At 44.5% G+C, this 27,317-nt stretch overlaps 1 long non-coding RNA gene across 2 annotated transcripts; it reads left to right on the top strand.

Moving 5' to 3' along the window:
- The first annotated feature begins 36 nt into the window (after nucleotides 1-36).
- On the top strand, nucleotides 37-25,449 carry LOC137522688 (uncharacterized). 2 transcript variants are annotated; one of them, XR_011022404.1, is made up of 4 exons: nucleotides 37-169; nucleotides 14,495-14,592; nucleotides 14,784-15,574; nucleotides 25,204-25,449. It is a non-coding gene; the product is annotated as an uncharacterized lncRNA (long non-coding RNA). The 2 variants fall into 2 exon arrangements; XR_011022403.1 differs by lacking the exon at nucleotides 14,784-15,574.
- Nucleotides 25,450-27,317: the final 1,868 nt, after the last annotated feature.

Genomic DNA, 27,317 nt, shown 5'->3' with positions numbered 1-27,317 from the left:
ATAAAAGAGTCACTCCCCCTCCATTGCCATGGACACCAGAATGTCTGGCTGGAGCCATGGATCAGCATGGATGAGTTTTCTGCACTGGGCCTTTCCACAAGATATAAATTAGGAAGTTACATGTCTCTTCCTGCTTCTTAGACAATTTACGACCGTCTGATAGAGCTCAGTAAGTATTGGGATGAGAGATTTCACATGAGGTGTGCAGTATATATGTGCAGTGGGTCTTCTTTACAAAAACTAATATAAGGAGAAAGAAAGAAAAGCTAACTAGTGAAGGTTTTTACACTATATATAATTTTATTACGATACGATTATTATGATTCATTGTTTATTTTATTCAACAATAAGCACAGCCACAGAAGAGTGGAGTACTTACAACTGAAAAGTTTGTAGGCGGTATGAGGAACAGGCAATGTGTATGCACCAGTTAAAGAGGACATTTACTGAATACAACTAAATTACTAAAATTGCTTATATTCTACAATATTCACTATAAATTATTTAGTCAGTGTTTGCCCATTGTAAGATGTTTCCTCACTCTGATTTACATTCTTAAATGTATCACACGTGGTGGCATTCTTAATGCTAGCAAGGTGCATCAGTGCGGAGTATATGTGTGTTCCAAAGTGAGCAGAAACAACACCTGGTCTCCCAGAATGCTCTGGGCAAGGCTGGTTCTAGACTTTTTGCTGCCTGAGGCAAACTTGTGAGGATTTGCCCCCCCCCCCTTCCACACACACACACAAATTTGGATTGGTCGCAAAGCACCCGACAATTTACTCTTCTCCATTTAATGTTCTCAGTCAGCAAGGGAGCATTTGCAATAACTTGAGATATGACATGCTGCAGCTCAACACAATAACACACTGGCTGGCTGGCTGCGACAAACAAACTGCTCACCCTCAGCCAGTCGGCCGTCCTCCATTCCTCCTCAGTCAGGACAGCAGTGCCACCTTCTCCCTTCTGCTGTGCAAGGCAAATGACACATTGCTGCTCTCCTGCCTCCCCCCTCCTCACTCACTGTCAGACTCCTCACACAGCACAACAAGCTGCTTTTCCACAATGATGACCTCTTCACCTCCCTCACTCTACTCTTGCTTCCCCTTCTACTCTGACTGCATTCTGTAAGTGTAAACACACAGTACAAGCATGCCGCCCCTGTAATATGTGCGCCTGATACAAGTGTTTCACATTGCTTCATGAGAGAACCGGCTCTGGCTCTGAGGCAGAAGGCTGCATAACTAAATAAATCAGGCTTAGCATCACTGGAAGGGCAGTGTTACATAACAATATATAGCAATATGTACCAACAAGGAATAATATGGTCAAATCACAGCCCCAACTGTTGTTAAGTATTTCAATCACAGCTTTTATTTCAAGAAATGACAATTACATAAAAACACTTAAAAACTCCAAATGAAAAACCTCCTATTAGGCCATTTATCATATATATATATATATATATATATATATATATATATATATATATATATATATATATATATATATATATATATATATATACTGTATCATATACATGGTTCAGTCAGAACCGCTTCAATTATAGAACCTGGATTCAAAGTGCATACAGTTAGAATGTAATAGAAACTATAGCCAAGAAAGTGTTCTGTGCAAAAATCAAAAATGCAAAAATCTGTGCAAAAGCATTCACCAAATACATACTGTACATATATCAAATCTTAAGCATATAGTCTACACTCACTAAAGTGCATATCTGAATGGAGAAACATAGAAATGTACTAGACAGCAGTACAATGGAGTGCGGAACATAGTGATAATACTCATGGGTCCATTATGGAGCAAATGCCCAGTTTGATGTCAGAAGCCAGGAGGTGGTCGGTAAACATGCCAAGGATTGTCCCACAGCTATTGCGGGACCCACAGTCGCTTTCTCAAGGACTGGTATCTCGTTTGTGAGATGCCAAATGGCCACTATTTAAAAGGGAAGGAGGGTGTGGTGTCAGTGAATGCTGAAATTGTTTGCATGTTCTAAACATCTTAAACTTTGTCACAGCATGCCATGAGAGCCACTCTCTAGCCCCACCCCCATCCTTTCCCAAAGGTGTGCAGTTTCTGTGCTTGCCATAGGCGCTATCTTCTCTAGATACACTACTGGATGTGAACTACCCAAAAAAAACTATAAAATTAAATATATGACAAATCTGTACAACTAGAAACCACCCCACTTAGGAGATGCTTTTAGGCTCTCCATCGCTGATTTATACTATATTATTTTACTATGTGGATTAACTAACTACATAATTATAGGATTCCAATCACCATTTCGAAACTTTAAATACCAAAGACACAGAAGTTCCATTCCTGACATATGACTGCACCACACAAATAATCTAAGTATTAATAAGGTTTATTGGTACTAAAGAAGAGATAAATGTTATGGTAACATTCAGGGCCGGATTTACAACACAAGAGCCTCTAGGCACAGGCATTCTGGTGCTCTAAACTCCGCCCCTCAACACAGGCCACATCACCAAGTAAAAGTATTCTGAACTTTAATCCCTGCCTCATGTTACCAACTGTCCTTAGAATCTTACATTCTAATCACTGTCACATGTCATTTTTAGTGACGTGAGACAAAGATCTGGGTGTAAGCTCCTGAGGTCAGCGATAAGAGGCTCATCAACTGAGGACACTTACGACACAATACAGAAGAACACCGCCGATGTAGTGCAGAGTAGAAGCACTGCTGATGGACAAAGGAAAGTAATGCAGCCCGCATCATTAAATTAAAGCCGCCACCAGCTTGCAGCATCATACACTTCCCTTTAGAGGGAGGGAGGTGCATGGGGACATCTGGGGGGGGGGCTGCCTCTCACACATAAGGTGCCTGTAGGCACGAGCCTACAGTGCCTTATGGGAAATTCGAAATAATAGGGTCTAACTGCACCTCCAGGAGCTAAATTTGAAATCATTTAGCATACAAAGCTCAGTGTGGGAACAATAAAGTGGAACAATAACAATAAAGAATAATAAAGTAATGAAGTTCACCTATCCAGGAAGGTGAATGCAAACATTTACTCACAAAAAAACCCCACAAAAATAACACCAAACATCCATACAAAATCTACCCTATAGATGTGCACTGAAACAGCAGAAGTGAGAAGTGAAATACCTTGAAAAGTAAAGAGAAGGATGCAGACCACTAGTATGCAAAAAAGGATACACCAGTGCCGGGGTAAATAAAGTACCAATGAAGGGTGCATGAGACTGGAGCAAGAATAAAAGGGCTTACCCAGAGGAGCAAGACCCATTTCCCACATCAGCCATCGCGATTTTCAGCCTAGCAGCGTGATGTCACAGAGCCAGATTGAATAGGGAGTAAACAAGATGAGTGGGTGTGACACTCCAGACATACTCAGTATGCATGACCATGCACAGAGGATCAGGTACTGCACTGTGTAGCGGCACAACCCCATGCCCCTAGTATACCCAAGTTTATTTTTAAGCTGGAATTGGTAAAAACTAAGAAATAATGCATTTTTTTCTATTTTTTGTTCCCCATTAAAATGGTTAGAAAACAAAATTGTTCTTGGGGAAAAAAATACATCCAAATGAAAGCCTAAGTTTGTCTTGAAAAAAAAAAACCCTATCTATCTATCTATCTATCTATCTATCTATCTAATTTCGGTGTCGTAAGTAGGAATAGAGTTATTGTTGATTAAATATGGTTTTAGCTAAGACTGCTCCGGTCCATAAGGGAAAACAAGTCTGGATGCAAAGTGGTTAAAGACCTGTGGACACTGCTGACGATGAACGATTATCTGCTGTATATATTGATTGTTTAAATTGCCTGATCACCATTGTGGATCGTTCCCTTATTGTTTAATCCAGCTTTTGTTTGTGCTGCAGATTTTCAAACCATGTCAGTAAGAGGAGTCTTTCATCTGCCATTTCAACCAAGTTTTTCTCCCTGAGGGTATTAGCCTTTATATTTATTTCATTCTTGATGCTAGGCATCACTTACTAGCTTCTTCTATGCTCTATCCTGAATTCCTATCAGACTGTCTGAAATGTCTGCCTCCTGCTGCGTTATGCTTATTACCTTTTATTTAGAAAGCAGAATATATGTGCAAATATCAAAAATGTTACAAAACATCAATCTGTAAATCTGTAGACATCAAATATCGAAAAATTATTTAAAATCCCTTGAAATGTCAATATTCTTTCACATTTGACTGCTGCGTCCCTTTAGCACAATACTAGCCACACAGGAGCCATGTTTAATCGGCATCTGTGTTTCAGTGAACACTCTTAAACCAAAACTTCAATTTCCTGTTGTACGAAATCCTGCACACTGGATTTATATTCAAGTAGGTAAATATTTGCTTTCATTTGCTTCTTTCTTTGCAGAGTACATGCGTTCCCTCAGCCAGCAGATTATCTGGATACTATGCTGAGACACATTTCACTAAAGACTAATTATTTTCTGTACTTAGAAACATAATCAAACCCAAGCACTGCCCATGTATTCACAAATCTGCGGACATGAAGCTGAAATAACACAGGCTTTATTTGTACAATAATATGATTCAAATATTTAAACTGTGAGTACAGCTCTCAAAACATGAAATACTTGTTTTATTTCTTGTCTCTTGTGCTGGTTTACACAGCTGGCCCTGTGAAATTCTTCCTTCTGATTGTACTTATCATATTAAATGTGTCCTGTGTAATGATGGTAGCTACTAGCCTACAGCCCAGGAAGCCAGAGTGGAGCTGCTGTTTTCTGGGATAATTAAAACCCATAATACTTTCTATTATTATTATTTTACTGGAGTGGGGAAAGGGTGGGAGCTCATCTGTGTGTGTCCCCACTGGAGAAACTCCTCACACTACTTTTCTTAAAGAGAATCTGTATTGTTAAAATCACACAAAAGTAAACATACCAGTGCGTTAGGGGACATCTCCTATTACCCTCTGTCACAATTTTGCCGCTCCCCGCCGCATTAAAAGTAGTCAAAAACAGTTTTAAAAAGTTTGTTTGTAAACAAACAAAATGGCCACCAAAACAGGAAGTAGGTTGATGTACAGTATGTCCACACATAGAAAATACATCCATACACAAGCAGGCTGTATACTGCCTTCCTTTTGAATCTCAAGAGATCATTTGTGTGTTTCTTTCCCCCTCCATCTCACTGAAGAGTTACAAGCTGATTGTTTGTTTACTCTTGCAGACAGCTCTGCCCGGTTGTCTGTAATTCTGCAGTATGTGACTCATCAGTATGTGAACAGAGGATTTATCCAGCTTGTAAAAGATAAGAGAGCAGAGAAAAGCTGGCTAATGTAAATAACACACACACACAGGGGAGTGTGCATAGAGGGGGCATGCATAGCAGATCACACTGAAGAGTTGGCAGCCTTCCAGACACAGGATGACAAGTCCGACAGGGGAAAGATAAGCTGATTTATTACAGAGATGGTGACAGTTTAAAGTGCTGCAGTAAGCCAGAGCACATTATAATAGGTTTAGGAACCTGTAGGATGGTAGAAAACACAATGACATTTTTGTTACAGAGTCCCTTTAAGCCTTGTACATGAGCCTGACTGAAGTCGGCTGAGGTGGCCTATAACAACCGCCTCAGCTAGTAGTCAGGCATGTGTACAGATGTCCCCGACCAGCGATGGCTGCTTGGCAAGCGATTCGCCTGGTGGATCAACTTAGCGGAGCGGTGGCCAACTTCTTTGAAGACGCTGCTCCTCTGCTGGTTGCGTATGTGACCTCATGGACGCGCTGCTCCTTTGTCTCTGTGTCTCCCCACATAGCAACAGAACGCGTTGTCAGCTACACAGTTGACACACATCTGTAAAGACCAGTTCAGCGATGAACCCCAAGGGAATCGGCATCAAATCCCTGATGGGATTTCAGCAATATGCAATTGTAAAAGCACCAAAAAGTAGTTGAAAAACTACTGTCAAAATGATTTTGAGTATTTTCTTTGTTGTTGGTGGTTTAAAAAGCATTTTATTTACAAGTTGTGAAAATATTACTTAGGAGAAAATGAATTGGATATGGGCCTAAATGCTCATTGCAAACTAAGTTTATATACTGTATATGGTACAAAAAAATGATACTGAAGGCAGACTGTAGTAAGCTTGTCTGTTCCTTCAAGTTAAAGGTAATGTCTAGCAAGTCTAAAGGTTTGCTTTAATTGTAATTATCTGCAGTTGTCTCTTGGCCAGAGTCCTTTTCCTTCATTATACATCTTGTAACATGCAAGTTGGGACATGCAGAGTGTCAAGATAACTCACAGAACTTCCACTGACACTGTGGGGGCTGCACATGACAAAGGAGTTTGTTTTGACTAGTCAAGTGAGCATGCTTGACCTGGAAGTGACAGCAGCAGACAGATCCCGTATGCGCACAGACACGTGTGCTGGTACTGCGCAGGAGCAACATCTGCAGCCACTGGAAACATATGTTAAGCTTTAGAATCCCTGAAACTGCATATAAATACAGGGATGGGGCAGGGAGATGGAACACGATTTGAATGTAATAGCTCTATATATTTTCTTTTCTAAGCAAACTGTCACACTGATTTATCCTCTCAATGGGATCTCTTCAGTAAAATAACAGCGATCGACTGCTGACATATACAGAAAAATGGAAAAATAAATATAGTCTTCGGGAGGGTTTGACACATTAATGCAGTAGAGAGATTTCTCTGTATCACTGACCACAGTTGGTTTAACTAGTGCATCTTCAGCACAGTAGGAAGGTGGCTACCACTCTCATCTTGCAGTTCTTTTGCCTGTGCGGGTTTCCTCTGGGCACTAGTGTTTTCTCCTACATCCCAAACGTGTGGTGCCTTTACTGACTTCCCCCAAATTGTTCTTAGACTATGATAGGGACAATTACATGATATGAGATATTCAGTATACTCTGGAAAGCGCTGCCCAAAATGTCACAGAGAGGCTGAGGATGCTCTCATACAAGCTAGATAGATTTACAGTGCTGGTACACAGTCACAGTGTTTCTTTAGAGGAGAATAGTCAATGATTGCATTCTTCAAGGACCACTATCATGAAAAATTTTAAAATTTACAATACATATGTATACAAAGTAAATTTCACCCAGAGTAAAATGCACTATAAATAACCTTTTTCCTATGTTGCTGTCACTTACAGTAGGTAGTGAAAATCCGACAGATCGCACAGATTTTAAACTAGTCCATCTGCTCATTGGGGTGTCTTACAAAGCTCTCATCATTTGCAAATTAACTAATATTTTAACTTTCTAAGAATTTTGCTGGCTTTATTGTACATATTCTCTGCATGCCTAAAAAAGATACAAGAACATTGAAACTTAAAGAGACTCTGTAACAAAATGTTCAGTCTTATTTCTTCTATCCTATAAGTTCCTATACCTGTTCTAATGTGGTCTGGCTTACTGCAGCCTTTTCTAGTTGCACTGTCTCTGTAATATATCTAATCTTCTTTTCTTTGTTAAGCTCTGTTGTAATGAATACAAGTTGTGCATGCCCCCTGCAGGCTCTGTGTGCTTTGTTTACTCCTCACCCTCTGCTCTCAGTTTTAGCTTGTCTGTGATGGTTTGTGAGGCTGAGGGGGGAGGGAGCTGCCTGTCACATGCTGAGAAACTGTGAGAAATCCCAGACTGGAGTGCAGATAATTCACTATGTAATAAAAAAGCCATGATGGCGGCAGGGAGCGGAGGAAACAGCAAAGAGGGATCCAGGAGATCACAGTGACTTGATTGGTATGTTTTTTATTGTACAAATCGGACAGTACAGATTCTCTTTAATTAATGCCCAATTATGTATATACTGTAAATTAACACATATGCAAACAATGCACATAAATGAACTCAAATTGACTAAGGATTCATCACAGCTTTTTGCCTGACTTGCATCACTTGGTTAAAGTGGACCTGAACTCAGAACTCCTCTCTGCCTCAAAGAGATACACAACAGCATAATAACATTTAAACAAATAAAAACATTTCTTTGTTACAGCTGATACAAATCCTAAAATAAATCTGCTCAGTTTCTACTTCTTGATTAATGGAAGCAGATATATTGTTTACAGTCTGTGCTTTCAAATGGGCTTATCTGCCATAGGCAGTCATGTGACATAGGGGAGGGATTAAATTACAACTAGTGATTAGACACAAATGAGGGGGAATTACACAGGCTAAACTCTTTAAATACATACACAGTGCATTTCTGTTATGATTTCCTTCTGTCCTGTGCAAAACTTCAGATCCACTTTGAAAGGAAACTGAACTGAACTGAAGTGAGAGCAGGTGGCGTAACAATAGACCCTGCAAGGGATGCAGCCGCAGGGGGGCCCAGAAGCCAGAGGGGGGGGGCATCCTGAGAGACTGACAACTAAGGGCAAGGATAGAAAAAGCTTTCTGCTCTCTGCGCAGTTGTTCAATTGACTGCGTGTGCTCAGCCACTGATAAGGAATCATACAACGTTTTGCAGACAAAGATTTGTAGACAATCCCTATTCAGTGTTCAGCAGGGTCTTGTGTCCAGCTCTTTTCTTCCCCCAGCCTTTCTACCCCTCCCCAAGTGCTGTGTCCTGTAGTGGTGCTTGAGGAGTCTGGGCAAGGAGAGAAAAAGCTTTCTATTCTATTCTCTGCAGGTTTGGGGAGAGGGGGCCCCATTCAAAGCTTCGTAGGGGGGCCCAGTGATTTCTAGTTACGCCCCTGAGTGAGAGGAATACAGAGACTCCAATATTAATTCCCTTCTAAACAATGCCAGTTGCCTGGCTGTCATTCTGAGCTTTTGGCTTCAGTTGTTTTGAGGCACACACCTGTAACGATCATTCAGCCAGTGGAGTCAGATAATAAGCACATGAGTCAGGCAATTGACATTGTTTACTAAAGAATGTAGATGGCAGCCTCTGTATTCCTTTAACTTCAGGTTCCCCTTGAGGACTGTTTTAAGACCTTTACACACCAGGCACTTTGGTATTTTGTCCCCCTTTCCCATTTAAAGAGGCCCATCCCCATCAGCAATGTGGCCATGGCCCAAAAATTAGGGACTGTAAAGCATTACCCAAGGTCGGTGCTGCCGTTAAGGCAAAGAAGGTTATTCCCCCAGTGCCCTCATGCCCTAGGTTTCATTTGCCCCAGGGCCCTCATTTTGCTTAACCATTTAAGCCTTCTGGATGTAGAGGCTACTTCCAGAAAGCCATGTGCACTCCTGTGGCCAATTGCGCCCATGCACGCGCGCTCCCAACCGCAGATTGTTTGCCCAGGAATCAATGAATCAGGACATGGTGACCGATCATTGATTCCTTTTCCCTGCAGAAAAAGCGACCGCTTTTCTTGGAAGCCTCACTTTTTCTGCCTCTTACGTCCCCCTACGTCCCTCTAAACGTACATTTTACACTTAGAGTGACGTCATGTAAACAAACTCAGGTTTGCCATTTTATGGCCAAAAAGTAAAACTACATCTACATGTAAAAAAAAAATAAACACATATTTACATTAAAAAAATACTATTTACATCCCACCCTCCCAAAAATACCCAAATAAAATGTTTCATAAAAAAACAAAACAAAAAAACATTACAATAAAAAAAAACATAAATATTTTCCTAAGGGTCTAAACTTTTTAAATATCCATGTAAAGATGAAATATTCCATTTTTTATTATTATTGTAAGCTTGTAAATAGTGATGGATGCAAAACGAAAAAAAATGCATTTTTATTTCCAAATAAAATATTGTCGCCATACATTGTAATAGGGACATCATTTAAATGGTGTAATACCTGGGACTATTAGGCAAATACAATACGTGGGTTTTAATTATGGAGGCATGTATTATTTTAAAATTATAATGGCCGAAAACTGAGAAATAATGATTTTTTTCAGTTCTTTTCTTATTCTTCCTGTTAAAATGCATTTACAGTAAAGAATCTCTTAGCAAAATGTACCACCCAAAGAAAGCCTAATTGGTGGCGAAAAAAACAAGATATAGATCAGTTCATTGTGATAAGTAGTGATAAAGTTATTGTCTAATGAATGGGAGGTGAACATTGCTCGGATGCATAAAGCGACTGAAGTCTGAAGGCTGACTGAAGGCTGAAGTGGTTAAACTAGCCCTGGCGCTACCTCCACCCCTTACACGATGGAATAAAAGCTCTAAGGGTAAAAAGTCAATTAGCACACTTGAAGTTTTTTAATTTGAAGTCTTTGAGGTTCTACTCATAAATCCTTGCCTTCATCAGCAGCTTTGATTGTAGTATGTCTCCTTTTTTGTTGACTGCAGGCTCCAGCTCATGTTCTTTATAGCCTGACTCCTGTCTAGTAGCTTGCAATTTTGCAAAGGAGGTCCATCCACTGTGAGATTTTCCAATCAACTAACAATCAGCTCCTCCTCTGACAGTTTGTGGACCATGTGAGCCCACCACAAATCCAGGCCAAGTGTATGAAACATAGGAAAATGCCATAAGCCCTTGCTCCTATAATCTGGTGCCCTCTCAGGCAATGATATTTGCTCACCTCCTATAAGACCTCCTATAATCACCAACTGCATGGATGGTGATATAGAACAGGGATGCTCGGATGTGCCTCATCCACGAATTCGGCAATCCGCGTGGTTGCAAAAAAAATCCGCATTCTGCCCCGCCGCATGCGGATTTTCGTCCACGTCCACGCAACCACGCGGATTTTCTGCCGTGAATGGCGTAATCACGCGTGGATTCCCGCCCGGAGGCGGATTTTCTTTTAACGTTAATAACAAAGCCCCCATACATGCTACAATCCCCCAAATTGCATGGATTATCGAGGTGATAAGGGGCAACATAACTTCAACATAAAAAAATTCCCCAAATTTTTTTTTTTCTAGAGAAAATGGATTTTAAAGTGAAATCAACACTTTAAATGGGGCTATCAATTGGTAATAAGTGGTTTTAAAAAGGGATATACGCGTTAAGCAGTCAAAGAGGTGAAGGCGAGTTCCAATGGCACTTGGCGGCGAAGGTACCGCTGGAGGAGGATGAGTGGCTGACGCCAAAAAGGCCCCAGAGAGGTTTTTGTAATTTTTTTTTTGTTTTTTTTGCAGCAATTAGCAATGACATCACAGCAGAGTTGTCAGTGGACACGGGCAGTGTGAACGCAGAGTGCAGTGGTGGTAGCGACTGAGTCAGGAGAAGGACTATGCGGGCGGTCAGTTCAGCAGCACAGAAGGACCACGGCAACATACTGGTAGTAGTAGTAGCAGCACAGCGTCATAGTGCTGGCCAAAAAATTAAATGCACCCACTGACCCGGGCAGTGATAACGCAGACAGAGTGCATTGGTGATACCGTGGTAGCGACTGAGTCAGGAGGAGGAGGAGGACAAAGCGGGCGTTCAGTTCAGCAGCAGCAGCAGCAGCACAGAAGGACCATGCCAACATACTGGTGGTAGTAGTAGTAGCACAGTGCCACAGGATGCAGTGGGCACAGTACAAGGTCACTGAAGGATGCAGTGGGCACAGCAGTGGGCACTGGATATACAACTAGGTCACTGAAGGATGCAGTGGGCACAGTACAAGGTCACTGAAGGATGCAGTGGGCACAGCAGTGGGCACTGGATATACAACTAGGTCACTGAAGGATGCAGTGGGCACAGTACAAGGTCACTGAAGGATGCAGTGGGCACAGCAGTGGGCACTGGATATACAACTAGGTCACTGAAGGATGCAGTGGGCACAGTACAAGGTCACTGAAGGATGCAGTGGGCACAGCAGTGGGCACTGGATATACAACTAGGTCACTGAAGGATGCAGTGGGCACAGTACAAGGTCACTGAAGGATGCAGTGGGCACAGCAGTGGGCACTGGAAATACAACTAGGTCACTGAAGGATGCAGTGGGCACACAAGGATGTCACACTGTGTAATGAGATGCTCATATGCCAGCGAGCGAGCAGTGGGCACTGGGCACGGCACAAGGTCACTGATAGAATGAATGAACAGCGCTGGCAGAGCGTGGCGGCGCCAGCGGTGTGACTGGCTGCCTGCAAATAGTACAAGTGTATAACTGTCACTGGAATATGCAAGTGAACACTGCAGCTGCACTAACCTGCCTGCCTGCACTACACACAGATAATCCCCACTCCCACTACACAGACTACACTGCAGCACTGAACCTGCCTGCACTACACACAGTTAAATAATCACTAGACTCCCACACTCCCACTACACTACACTGACTACAACTAACTACAGCAATTACTCACTGAGTAGCTAACTGTGTACAGTATAAGAGCAGTGTTAGCAAAAAAACGCTTTGTTTTTAACACAATAAATGCACTTGCTCAAACAACAATGGCCTGGAGATAATCCTCTCAGCACCACAGTCTACCAAGGACAGAGCTTTTCCATCATGGCCGCCGCTTTATATTCAGGAGGGGAGGGCATAGCTCCCCTCCTGTGATTGGTTGCTAGGGCCTGGCTGGGGCACTCTGATTGGCCTGCAATGTGTCACTTCCGCATAGTTTGACGCATTTCCGCAAACCACGACTTCAGCGCCGGGTTTCACGAGCGTGAATGCGGATTTCTGTCCGCATTCACGCGTAGCCGAAGCAGATTTTCGTGGTTGAAAATCTATTCACGGATTTTCGTGTCCGAGGCGGAATGCGTCAAAATGGTCGTGAATCCACGCGTAAGCGTGATCACGACCTGGCGGTGAGCACCACTGATATAGAACAGAGTGGATCCTATATTGTCTTTTTTTTTCAGACCAATGCAGATTGTTTGTCCAGGAATCAATGAATCAGGACATGGTGACCGATCATTGATTCCTTTTCCCGGCAGAAAAAGCGACCGCTTTTCTCGGAAGCCTCACTTTTTCTGCCTCTTACGTCCCCCTACGTCCCTCTAAATGTACATTTTACACTTAGAGTGACGTCATGTAAACAAACTCAAGGTTGCCATTTTATGGCCAAAAAGTAAAACTACATCTACATGTAAAAAAATAAATAAACACATATTTACATTAAAAAATTACTATTTACATCCCACCCTCCCAAAAATACCCAAATAAAATGTTTAATAAAAAAACATTACAATAAAAAAACGTAAATATTTACCTAAGGGTCTAAACTTTTTAAATATCCATGTAAAGATTAAATATTTATTTTTTTATTATTATTATAAGCTTGTAAATAGTGATGGCAATGATATTTGCTCACCTCCTATAAGACCTCCTATAATCACCAACTGCATGGATGGTGATATAGAACAGAGTGGATCCTATATTGTCTTTTTTTTTTCAGACCAATGCACACCACTGCTGACAGGAGCCTGTCTCACATTTGGGTTGCCAATATTACACGGACTCGGAGAGGTTACACCCTAAACTGCAGTGCGAACACTGAAATAGTGTCTAGTTAGTAAAATATCTCTGTGGAGGCGTCCAGAGAAATAAAATAACACAAGTCAAGTCAAGGTGTGTAACTTTTCAATTGCTGCTCCCTGTATCATAGAGGCACCCAACTCCTTGTAATGTTATTAACATATTGTTTATATAAGGTAGCGCAGGCCATGCAATTTTACTTTAGTTATCAACAACTGACTATTGGGATGGACTGTAATATACAATATACAATAGAGTTCTGAACTTAATCCAACTGGACTGTGCCTAATAATTATTTACCAGATATCGGGATCGATCTTCTTAAGCATATACATTTGCAACCATAACCCGTGGGGGAAGGTTGCACATCAGATAGCATGACGTAGCATAAATAAATACAAAAAATAATATAATGTTTAATATTGGATAAGACCGTATTGGGGTAAAAAAGACATTAGGTCTTTGTGACTTTAAAATTGGCTTAAAATAAAATAAAAAAAATCTATAAAAAGAAAGAAGAATTTGTTGTAAAAAAAAAAGTGTAGATTAAACTGTACCTACTGAACAAGCACATATATAGAAACTACAAATCATGAGCCCCCCCGAAAAACTTTGATTGGGCTAACAAATGTTCACACGCTTTTCCTTGCCTATCCCTGGTGACCCTCACAGCCTGGGGGCCCTTCTTGCATGCGTCATAAAACAAGTGTGGGCATCAGGATCTTCACATCCATAACAAGTGTAGCCACAAAAACACCTGATCTGGAGGATGGACCCCTTTATCAGAGGTAGTGAAGTAGTAGTTGGGACCCCCCTTACAACTCTCCCCTGTGGTTGTAGGGGCTGCTCCCCTGTATAGAAGTACTGTCATTAAAGAGTGATATTTTCTATAAATGTATTTAGTTCTTGTGGTTGAATTGTTCTTAGGCTAAGGATACAGAAGTACTTTCTTGCGTTCAGGCTAGTTAGCCAGTTCAGCCCTACAGGTATTACGTCTATGGGAGGAATTTCATTCTTGTAGGAAAAATGTTTTGTAATTTCTACATTACTTACCCTGAAACTGCATTTTAAGATAAAGTTACATGATTGTTGCTATTGCATGACTTTAAACAATATTTTAAATTCTCTTTGTGCCTTTCAGAAAAATACATCAAAACACAATGGAATTCTCCTCTTGATAGTTTAAAGAAGAACTTGACTACCGTCACCAAATAAAGGAGTGTCTCCAATGCCAAAAAAGTAAAAACTCATCACTTCTTTGACAAATTGCAGTTTCTGTGAGAAAGTGTGGAGATTTAATTGGGTAGTTTTTTTTCAGTAATGATAATTATGCTGCCTAGGTTTTAAACTGCCATGTGTATTTTTAGGATCTCAACACTGTTGATATTGTTGTTGCATAACCTTTCTATATATATTTTTTTTCCTCCCAGGTGATGTTAATGTGGATACACTCTTCTTAGGATTTCCTACATTAATATATTGAAAAGGCAGAGAGATACTGGAGCTTCTGTACAGTGCTTATGTAAGGTCCGCCGCCTCACGTCAGCGGCGGAATGCCAAGACTCGGGCTGGAGCTCCGACTTCCGGGTCTCAGCAAGCCGATGACGTCATTGGAACGCAGGAGACCTCTCAGCTCTCATTGGATAGGCGGAGGATGCAATTCTCAATACGCGCTCCGCAGATGTAAACAGTAACTCTCACGTTACATACATGTCAGCTGACCAGCTGACACGCTGGATCACTATTGGGTGTTTTTAATTCTGCTTATGTTTGATTGGTTAGTCCTTGTTTTTAAACTTGGTGAGCGCCCCCAGTTATCGCCCGTGATAGCATTAGCTTTGGCTTGTTGCTGGGTTGCGCTCACCACTATTGGATTTCTGTTACCGACTATTTGCCGTGTACCTTGACCACGTTTAACCTTTGCTTGATTCCTGTTGCTGATGACTGCCTTGTATCCTGACCATGTTTATCTCTGCCGGATTCCTTTTGCCAACCTTGTTCTTGTACCTGGACTACACTTTGCCTTGCTGCCTGGATTGACCCTCTGCTCTGGACTAGGATTTGCATGAACTCTGCCTGGACCGACCACGTTGAGGACCTTACTTTGTCTACGTTATCTCTAGGAAGTGTCTATTGAAACTACCTTGCTACTCACCAGGAACTCCTGACACTGCTGTCATCTGATTCACTCGTCTGGATAGTCTCATCCATTAGACTTTAGGTGACTATCATATATATGCTTGTATACACTGTGCCCATTTGCATTGCCAAAGTTATCAGGTTCTGTTTGGTGGATTACTATTTGTCAGTCTGTATGCTACATCTACCTGCAGGGTGTATTGTAGTATTGTGTTAGGTACGAGTTTGTGCAGGTGTTACAGGCTGGGCTAAAGGTCAGTCACATGGGCATACAGCCTGAATTATAGTCATTGACCAGACAAGCCTGGCAGCTTACATTATACAGGCTGCTGTCAGGGTCACAGCTAGGGTTTTTGTGGCCCCAAGCAGCTCATAATTTGAGACTCCCCCCAAAGGGAGCAGAGACAAATGGGCATGGCCCCACCACCGAAGAGTGCAGCATGCTGAGCGCTCCATGGGGAAAAATGGGCATGGCCATGACATGATGTGGGTGGATTCAACTGCATGATGCTATCATGCCAATATGGACCAAACATCTGTAAAATGCCATGAAGAATTAATGCAGTTCTGATGGCAAAAAGGCCATTGTAACGCTCGGTGAAGCACAGAGAGATCTGATTACCGGTGACCTGCAGCGTCACGGGGAATACAGACGTATACCAGATTATATGTGATCTGCAGTATCACCGATAATCCAATATACCAGCTAACCTCTGTTCACCGGAGTAGAGTGTAGTGTTTAGGTGTAACAGTAACACTTAGAGGACTAGGCCTCAGTACAGTAAGACGTACTGTACAGATTACTTCCGCAACCCTGAGCTCTCCAAGACGGGAGGAGTCAGACTGCAAGCAGGAAGTATCTTCTGAAAGTCACCCTCAGGCGGAAGGGTTACCAACAGAACGAAGAACCTCCTCCAATGATGAGGTCGGTTCTCGAGGTCGGACAAGCCAGGTCGTACACACACAGACAGATAAAGTACAAGATCGAGAGGCAGAGGCGGAGTCAAAGTACAGGCAGGGTTCGGCAACGGGGTATCAGATATATCGGGGTACAGAATCAGGAGGCAGAAACAGAGTCTAGGAGCGAGCCGGGGTTCGGCAACGGTGTATCAGAAATAACGAGGTACAAGATCAAAGTTCAGAAGAGTAGTCAAGGCAGGCAAGAAGTCATAACAAATAATCACAATCAAACTAGTACTTTAAGCTATCAACAAATCTAGCTTTAGTGTAGGATTACAGCTCCAGCTGGTCCCGGCACACTAACGGATCTGACTAACGGATCTGGGTGCTCCCACGTATGTGAACGCAACGCCAGACACCAGAGAAGTGAACTGCCGGCAGTATATATACTCAATCGTGACCCCCAGCACCTCCCTGATTGCTGGACCAATGGGGAGCGGAATCAGGGTCAGCTGACCAGCCTGGTCAGCTGACTCCCCTCAGACTATCATAAATCTTCCTTGAGTGCGCGCGCGCGCGTCACTCTAAACACTGAGGGACTACGAGTCCCAGCCCTGCTCTGTGGTGCAGCGGAGAGATGTGCACCAGCCGCCGCGTCTAACGCGGCGGCTTCTTTGCGTTCCGTCCGCCTCTCCACGGGGACAGCCGCCTCACGCTGGGAGGAGGCGGCTGCCTCCCCGTGTGAGCGGGCACTGCACGCGGGAAGAGCCGCCGACCGCTGGCTCATGGCGGCGGCTCTTCCACGCTTCCTCACAGTACCCCCCCCCCAAGGAGTGGACTCCGGACAGCTCCCACCAGGTTTCTCGGGATGTAAGGCATGAAACTCCCTCCTTAACTCGTCCGCATGCATGCGGTTCCCAGGTACCCATTGCCTCTCCTCAATGCCATACCCTTTCCAGTGTACGAGATACTGTACCGAGTTCTGTACAGTACGTGAATCAATTATCTTCTCCACCTCGTATTCAGGTTGGGCATCTACCAACACAGGAGGGGGAGGAGTGGGACCCACCTGGACCGCTGGTTTAAGAAGGGAAACATGGAAAGACCTTACCCCCCGCATGCTAGTGGGAAGTTCGACAGTATAAGTGACATTGTTGATCTTTTTGGTTATTGGGAATGGACCCACAAACCTGGGACCAAGCTTACTAGAAGGTTGTTTTAGGGCCAAGTGACGTGTGGACACCCAGACCGGGTCTCCTGGTCGGAATCTCCACTCCACCGACCGTCTCTTGTCGGCTTGACCCTTCTGACTCAAAAAAGCCTTCTCCAGGTTATTTCTTACTGTCCCCCACAGGTCCTTGAATGACCTTTGCCAGACCTCCAGGGCTGGGAATGGAGTGGAAGCTATAGGCAATGGGGAAAATTTAGGTGATCTTCCCGTCACTACTTGAAAAGGAGAAAAACCGGAGGACGAGTTTTTTAAATTATTTTGGGCAAATTCTGCAAACGGCAGAAATCTGACCCAATCGTCCTGTGCTTCAGCTACATAACACCTTAAGAACTGTTCTAACGATTGATTTATTCTCTCAGTCTGGCCGTTGGTCTGTGGGTGATAGCCAGACGAGAAAGACAATTTTATGTCCATGAGCTGGCAAAAAGCTTTCCAAAAACGTGAGACGAATTGGACTCCCCTGTCTGAGACTATGTCTTCGGGAATACCGTGCAAACGAAAAACATGCGTGATAAACAACTCGGCCAGTTCTCGAGCGGAGGGGAGTCCTTTCAAAGGTACAAAATGGGCCATCTTGCTAAATCGGTCGACCACGACCCAAATGACCGTCATCCCCTCAGATCTGGGAAGCTCGCCCACAAAATCCATGGACAGGTGGGTCCACGGTTCAGTCGGGGTGGGCAATGACTGCAAGGTACCGACAGGTGCCAGTCGGGAGGGTTTACTCCTGGCACATGTCACACACTCCTTCACATATTCCTTGCAATCTGCTGCCAAGGAAGGCCACCAGGCGCATCTGGCTACTAAATCCTGTGTTCTGGATGCCCCAGGATGTCCCGCATTCTTATGTGTATGGAACATCTCTAGAACCTGAAGGCGAAACGGCAGAGGAACGAACAGAACCCCTGCGGGCTTCCCTTCCGGGATGTCCTGTTGAAAGGGAATCAGCGTCTCCGCCCAATCCTCCCAGGTTCCAGTGGCTGCCAGTATCAACCTCTGAGGAATAATGGTCTCTGGAACGGAGGGCTGTGCTGTCTCTGACTCAAAGCATCTGGACAAGGCATCTGCCTTAACATTCTTGCTTCCCGGGGTGTATGTAATGATAAACGTGAACCTGGAGAAGAATAGCGACCATCGAGCCTGACGAGGGCTCAATCTCTTAGCCCCCTCGATGTATTCTAAGTTCTTATGATCGGTGTAAACCGTGATGGTATGCTCAGCTCCTTCTAACCAGTGTCGCCATTCCTCGAAAGCTAATTTGATGGCTAGGAGCTCCCTATTACCAATATCATAATTCCTCTCTGCAGGGGAAAACCTGCGAGAGAAGTAAGCGCATGGGTGCATTCTACCCTGCAAGCCTGACCGCTGAGACAGCACAGCCCCCACCCCTACCTCCGAAGCATCCACCTCCACAATGAACGGGAAGGATGTATCCACATGTCTGAGGATGGGTGCTGAACAGAATAGGCCCTTCAGAGTGGAAAAAGCATGTAAAGCCTCAGGAGACCAGTGAGTTGTATCTGCCCCTTTCTTGGTGAGACTCGTAAGGGGAGAAATGACCGTGGAGTACCCCTTTATAAATCGTCTATAATAATTGGCAAAGCCAAGAAAGCGCTGAAGAGATTTCAACCCCACCGGCTGTGGCCACTCCAGCACAGCCGAGACCTTGGCAGGATCCATCGACAGGCCTGTGGTGGAAATTATATACCCCAAGAAGGCGACAGATGTTACTTCAAAGATGCATTTTTCAAGTTTTGCATATAAAGAGTTCTGCCTTAACAGATTCAAAACAAACCTCACATGGTCTCTATGTTCAGAGAGGTTGTTGGAGAAGATGAGAATATCATCAAGATAGACCAAAACAAACTTCCCCAACACCTCTCTGAAAACCTCGTTAATGAGTTCCTGAAAGACGGCCGGGGCATTACACAGCCCGAAGGGCATCACCAGGTACTCATAATGCCCGTCTGGTGTATTAAAGGCCGTCTTCCACTCATCGCCCTTTCTTATGCGTATCAGGTTATACGCGCCCCGCAAATCTAATTTAGAAAAGATTTTAGCGTCTGTAATTTGTGTGAATAAATCGTCTATCAGTGGCAAGGGATAGCGATTTTTGACTGTAATCTTGTTAAGGCCGCGATAATCGATGCAGGGTCGCAGGCCTCCGTCTTTTTTCTTAACAAAAAAGAAACCAGCTCCAGCAGGTGACCGGGACGGCCGAATGAAACCTTTGGCCAAGTTTTCACGGATATAATCCTGCATGGCTACCTTTTCGGGTCCCGACAGATTGTACAAATGACCCCGGGGAGGTACACATCCCGAACGGAGGTCAATGGGACAATCGAAAGGGCGATGTGGGGGCAACTTGTCTGCTGCTTTGGGACAGAACACGTCGGAATACTCGGAGTACTGGTCGGGTACCCCTTCTACCTGAACTTTGGTTTGTCCCAGGGTCAATTTTCCCAAACACTGTTGAAAACAACGAGGTGACCAAGTGGTTAGCTGACCTGTGGCCCAGTCTATTTGAGGTGAGTGGAGTTGCAACCATGGCATGCCTAGGATGATAGTGGAGGTTGACATGTGCAATACAAAAAATGATAATTGTTCCCCATGTAGTACCCCGATGGTGACCTTCACCTCCGGAGTCTGAGACAGTGCATGATTCCGTTGTAGCGGGGAATCGTCTACTGCCGTGACCTGAATGGGGGGACTCACAGGAGTGAGGGGAATACCCAACTCTTGTGCGAACTCAAAATTCATAAAATTGGCCGCTGAGCCTGAGTCAATAAATGCCTCAGTGGCCATAGACTTATTTTCCCATGTAACCGTACAAGGGAGCAAAAATTTCTTTTCCTTAAGGGGTGCAATTTGTGTACCTAGGGTGTCACCCCCCACTACTCCTAGGCAAACTCGTTTCCCGACCTGTTAGGGCAGTTTCGTACCCTATGCCCTGCTGCTGCACAGTACAGGCACAGCTGTTCTGTCATTCTCCGCCTTCGCTCCACCTGGGTCAGTCTCGACCGACCAATCTGCATTGGTTCGGGCGGCGGTAAAGCCGGGGAGGGTGAGACAGGCGGAGAAGGTGTTACTAGAGGTGTAGCGGACGGTGCCGCGTACGATGTCACCCTGACACGGTGACTGCCTCTAGCCTGCCTCTGATGGCGCAACCTGCGGTCCACTCGAATGGCCGATGATATGGCCTCATCAACTGTCTTGGGCTCGGGTACCGTCAACATTAGATCGGAAACCTCTTCCGACAACCCAGACAGGAAGTAGTCCATGAGGGCAAAATTATCAAATCTTGAGGTGACTGACCACCTACGGAACTCTGCCGCATAATCCTCGACTGACCCTCTGCCTTGCCGTAAGAGTTTGAGCTTCCGCTCTGAGGATGCGGCAAGGTCAGGGTCGTCGTAGATTATGGCCATGGCCTTAAAAAATTCCTCCACTGAGGTCAAAGCAATATCGGTAGTGGGCAGGTTGTAAGCCCACGACTGGGAGTCTCCAGTCAACAAAGTTTTAATGAAAATGACCCGTTGGGTCTCAGTCCCCGAGGATCGGGGCCTTAATTCAAAATATGACAACACTCTACTCCTGAAATTCCGGAAGTCAGACTTGTGGCCGGAAAATTTATCAGGGACAGGCATGCGGATGTCGTCACTAGGAGGGGATCGCACTGAATCAACTGATGTCTGGAGGGTTCTCACAGAGCCTGATAAAGCATCAATTAAGGCTTTGTGCTGGCCTAATGCTTGATGAATGCTATCCACCGAAGTGGCAAGCGCAGTCAGAGGATCAGTGCGTTCCATCAGTATTTTTGGTCTGGCGTTCTGTAACGCTCGGTGAAGCACAGAGAGATCTGATTACCGGTGACCTGCAGCGTCACGGGGAATACAGACGTATACCAGATTATATGTGATCTGCAGTATCACCGATAATCCAATATACCAGCTAACCTCTGTTCACCGGAGTAGAGTGTAGTGTTTAGGTGTAACAGTAACACTTAGAGGACTAGGCCTCAGTACAGTAAGACGTACTGTACAGATTACTTCCGCAACCCTGAGCTCTCCAAGACGGGAGGAGTCAGACTGCAAGCAGGAAGTATCTTCTGAAAGTCACCCTCAGGCGGAAGGGTTACCAACAGAACGAAGAACCTCCTCCAATGATGAGGTCGGTTCTCGAGGTCGGACAAGCCAGGTCGTACACACACAGACAGATAAAGTACAAGATCGAGAGGCAGAGGCGGAGTCAAAGTACAGGCAGGGTTCGGCAACGGGGTATCAGATATATCGGGGTACAGAATCAGGAGGCAGAAACAGAGTCTAGGAGCGAGCCGGGGTTCGGCAACGGTGTATCAGAAATAACGAGGTACAAGATCAAAGTTCAGAAGAGTAGTCAAGGCAGGCAAGAAGTCATAACAAATAATCACAATCAAACTAGTACTTTAAGCTATCAACAAATCTAGCTTTAGTGTAGGATTACAGCTCCAGCTGGTCCCGGCACACTAACGGATCTGACTAACGGATCTGGGTGCTCCCACGTATGTGAACGCAACGCCAGACACCAGAGAAGTGAACTGCCGGCAGTATATATACTCAATCGTGACCCCCAGCACCTCCCTGATTGCTGGACCAATGGGGAGCGGAATCAGGGTCAGCTGACCAGCCTGGTCAGCTGACTCCCCTCAGACTATCATAAATCTTCCTTGAGTGCGCGCGCGCGCGTCACTCTAAACACTGAGGGACTACGAGTCCCAGCCCTGCTCTGTGGTGCAGCGGAGAGATGTGCACCAGCCGCCGCGTCTAACGCGGCGGCTTCTTCGCGTTCCGTCCGCCTCTCCACGGGGACAGCCGCCTCACGCTGGGAGGAGGCGGCTGCCTCCCCGTGTGAGCGGGCACTGCACGCGGGAAGAGCCGCCGACCGCTGGCTCATGGCGGCGGCTCTTCCACGCTTCCTCACAGCCATACTCAGTACTAGCAATACATACTTAATAAAGTGACTAGCAAAATACAAGTAGTCACTGGTTAATTAATGAGATAGGGACTGTTCCCCCTGTGCCTCTTTTGTTCCTCTCTGTGTCCCCGTGTCACCTCTTGTCTCCCTCTGTGTCACCTCTTGTCCCCTTGTGTCAGTGTGTGAACGCTTGTCCCCCTGCCCTGTCCTAGCCAGGTATAGGTGCCCTCAGTATAGATATCCTGGTATAGGTCCCCCACTGCACCGTAGTTCCTCCTCCCTCCTCCACAAAAGCAAACATGTCTCTTGGCTGTAGCCATGGGACACTTTTGTACACCACTCATACACTGTAGCGTCACCCAAAGGATTGATGTTGATGGGCAACATGTTTCTCCATGCGTTCTTCAACACATGAACAACTAACCTAAAGCCTAACATAAGCCACTCCTAACTCTAAACTTACCTGACCTTCCTAACCCAAGAAACTATCAATACATTTTTAGAGTGCCTGATTTCTGTTGCAAAAACCACTTGCCATATACGTTCCTACACTGCTTATAGAATTTTTCATTTTCATAAAATTTCATCTCAGTTCTCTAATATTACATAAACACTTCCCAGAAATGTAATCCTCTGCTGTAAACGTGTAAAGATCAGGGCTTAATCCTACATGCTCGATATTTTACAAACACCAAATGATTGGAGACTTCCTCCAACGGCGATCTGTTATTTCTGTAGCCTCTGGTTACTCTACTTGTTTATTCTAACAAGGGAAAGTGCAATGTAAGAAGACAAACTTCTAGATTTGGCCACAAGAGGACTTGAGGTTTCTCACAGGTCCTTAATCTTAGCTGGTGGAAAAGAGACACTCTGAAAGAATGGCCATGGATTAACCTGACACGTGTGTGCTGAGGTTTCATCTGTCCTTTAGAGTGTGTGAATTAGTTGTTTTTTCAGATTTTTTTTTTCATTGGAGTTCATGTATATAGAGGAGGGAAAGAAAAACGAATGGTTCACCCACAGCAGCTAACTAACTGTACACTGCACTAGAAAAATGACAGTTGCAATATGCTTGGTTGTAGTGTGCTACATCCCCACTCACTTTACTTCCTGCATGAAAAGACAGAATTTTTCAACTATTTTATAGCTGACAATTGGCCCTTTTTTTGGAGAGACAATTGCTTTCTGAAAACCAAATCCCTCTGTGCCTTTTTTCTCAACATTTGTCCCTCCAAAATTTTCAGATCTGCTTAAATACAATACCTGTATTTCTATAATTAACATTTCTTCAGTGACAACAAAATTAATATATTCAAATGTTAATATAGTTTAGTTAATACGTTTAGTCTAGCTTTGTCCTTCTACCTGTTCTACAGAGTTGATAATGCTTTACTTCAGTGTTTACATTGACCATTTTACCTGATTTGTTTAGGGTTGGGAGTAAAAGTGGCCATACATCTGTTGACTTGGTGGCCAATCGACCATTCAGTTCAATAATTATCAAATTGGACGCAAATCGGTAGCGCCAAGAGCATGCCCGATTGATGATTCGATTACAGATTGAAATTGGTTGAATTCATTAATCGGATGTGTTGGGAAACGTGGTTGATTGTGTGTGCAGCAGTATGATAAACGCAACAGAACCCCTGGCCACTGTCTCCCTAAATGTTTTATGAGCCCCCCCCTCCCCCCAGTGCCTGCGCATTATACTTTACCTGTCACGCTGTCCCCCAAATGTCTGCTGCTGTATCCTCCATACTTCCTCATTGGTGCCCCACATGACTACCGGCATATTACATGCGGGACGCCTGCGTGACGTCACACTCCTGCCCCACTTGCTATATGCTGGTAGTCAAGTGGGGCGCAAATGCGGAACTACAGTGGGAGCGGCATGACATGTAAAGTAAAAATGCATGGGCAACAGAGGGGCACATAAAAGATTTGGAGGGAGGTGAGGCAGCATTATGAGGTAGATTCCAGAAAGATTTCATGCTGAAATCGATTAGGAACCGGCCTGCATTGTATGGTCTGCTAACAGATCTCTCTCTGATCAGACTCAATCAGAGAGAGATCTGTCTCTTGGTCGAATTTGCCCATGATTGTTAGATGTATGGGCACCTAAAGGTGACCAGGAATTGTGAATTTGAAGAAATGTGTAGTTATTATGTTGGGGAGGGATCTAAGTCCCAGATTTTGGTGAAGACAATGTAGTTCTGTCAGTGATTGTACCTTTTCCATCCATATCCCAGCATATTATCTAGAATGTAGGATTTATTTCTTCAGTCACATTAGTAAAAGTCTGAATGTGTTGATTTACGGTTGCTGAGGAGAAATGTACCCTCAGCTTGAATCCCCACAGCCTTAACAGGCAGAGGTCTGTTTATGTAACCCTGTTGTAAGAGGATTTTCTCTCTCCCATCCCACTTGTAGCGCTGATTTATGTTTCCAGCATGTGACCGATGTTGTGACAGGGCAGAGATTCCCTCCTTGGCCGTACACCGGCGCTCTATGTAATGTAATGTTACACTGCATGGTATGTGGTCTTCACAGTTGTCAGAGGAGAACATTTAAACACAAACATTCATTGTATGCTATGTAAATATTGCATTTGTCTTGTTTTGTTTTAGGCCTCATATTCCTCAATTTATGGAAAAGGGACTCATATGGAACAGATGAGCCAAGTTTGACGCTTATGGAGAGATATACAAAATTAGAAAAGGAGAATATGATTTAGCTATGGATAAAAAAGCTCTCGGATACCAGAGGGTGGATGGGAAGGCAAGAGAGGTCCAACCACCATCGTGGCACTTGGCATTATGGGTTTGCTGCAAAGAATAATGCTTAGTCAAATGTTCTTGTTACTGCTATAAAGAGGGGACAAGTCACATAACATGTATATCATGTTTTTCTTCTGGTGGACTCAGGGCTGCAGCCACGACAATCATTATGGAGATTTGCCCAAAGACTCCTTACTGTTTTACAAGCTTGCTTGAACCAGGATTTGAACCCTGGTCAAAGGCTCAAATCCTACATCAAGGGCAACAGCCTTAAAGAGACACTGAAGCGAGTAAAAAACTGGCTTCTTCTCTTATATTCAGCAGGGGCATGTGTGCCCCTGCTAAACCACCGCTATCCCGCCGCACAACGGGGGTCCCTTACCCCCCAATTCCCCCCCTGCAAAATCAACAACCAAATTGATCGTAGATTTTGTTGCTACTAAAGGCAGGGCTAACGGCTGCAGCCCTGCCTCACAGCGCGTCTATCAGCGGCGCATCGCCGCCTCTCCCCCGCCCCTCTCAGTGAAGGAAGACTGAGAGGGGCAGGGGAGAGGCGGAGATATGCACTGACAGACGCGCGTGAGGCAGGGCTATAGCCGTTAGCCCTCCCTCAATGCGGAAGAGATCCCCGGCGAGGACGGAGGGGATTTGGGGGGTAAGGGGATTTCCCCCCCCCCCTGCAAAATCAACAACCAAATTGGTCGTAGATTTTGTTGCTACTAGAGGCAGGGCTAACGGCTGCAGCCCTGCCTCACAGCGCGTCTATCAGCGGCGCATCGCCGCCTCTCCCCCGCCCCTCTCAGTGAAGGAAGACTGAGAGGGGCGGGGTAGAGGCGGAGATATGCGCTGACAGACGCGCGTGAGGCAGGGCTATAGCCGTTAGCCCTCCCTCAATGCGGAAGAGATCCCCGGCGATAACGGAGGGGATTTGGGGGGTAAGGTACCCCCGTTGTGCGGCGCGATAGCGGCAGTTTAGCTGAATATAAGAGAGGAAGCGAGTTTTATACTCGCTTCAGATTCTCTTTAACCAGTACACTATCCAGGGAAAAAGAGTGGGGCTTAGACACCAGTGTGACAATCAGTTTTTCAAGTGGAAAATAAGAGCAAGCAGATGATATTCAGTGTCACCATCTGGTCAACCACCCTGTGGTATCAGGTGCCAGAGTGTCTGATGTAAACTACACCAGGCCTGTAAAGACACACCTGGGACAACCAGTTTCTGAAACCGTCATTTGGAGGTTAAAGTATACCAGAAGTGAGAGGGAAATGGAGGCTGCCATATTTATGTACTCTTAAACAATACCAGTTTTCTGGCTGTCCTGCTGATCCCCTGCCTCTAATACTTTTTGCCATTGACCCTCAACTGACTGAAGTCTGAGTAGATTAGCCACATGCTTGTTTCAGGTGTGTGAAACAGACAATACTGCAGCCAAAGAGATACCAGGACTGTCAGGTAACTGGTATTGTTTAAAAAGAAATAAATATGGCAGCCTCCATTTCCCTCTCAATTCAGGTTTCCTTTAAATACTTTTTTGTGTTGTACTTAAAGGGAACCAGAGATGAACGTTATACCCACAAAATATATATACATCAATAGCTTTTCATGAGGAAATTATTTTACCATTATTTTCACCACTCTGGTATGCCTTAGTACATTTATTTTTACATTGTTCCCCCGGGATAAATCAAAGATGGCCGCCGGCTCATACCCTTCTTTTTCCGGGTCATGAGCAGCTCTAGATGTTAATCTCTAGGCTTGCTGCGCTTCTGTGCAGGCATGGTCGGAATAGCCCATTTCCGTTTCCGGCACAATTCCGCATTCCGTCATATAGAAATTCCGTTACCGTTCCATTCCGACAGTATACCGGGGCAGTTCCGCGGAATTCCGACTTATACGGAATTCCGGCGGAAAAATTTTAAAAACTCTCTCTCTTTCCCTCCTCCTCCTCCTCCATCCATCCATC

Source organism: Hyperolius riggenbachi, chromosome 6 (assembly GCF_040937935.1).
Source record: "Hyperolius riggenbachi isolate aHypRig1 chromosome 6, aHypRig1.pri, whole genome shotgun sequence".
In the NCBI taxonomy this organism is placed as follows: domain Eukaryota; kingdom Metazoa; phylum Chordata; class Amphibia; order Anura; family Hyperoliidae; genus Hyperolius; species Hyperolius riggenbachi.
Note: the sequence above shows the minus strand (reverse complement) of the source record. Positions and strands in the feature narration are given on the sequence as shown.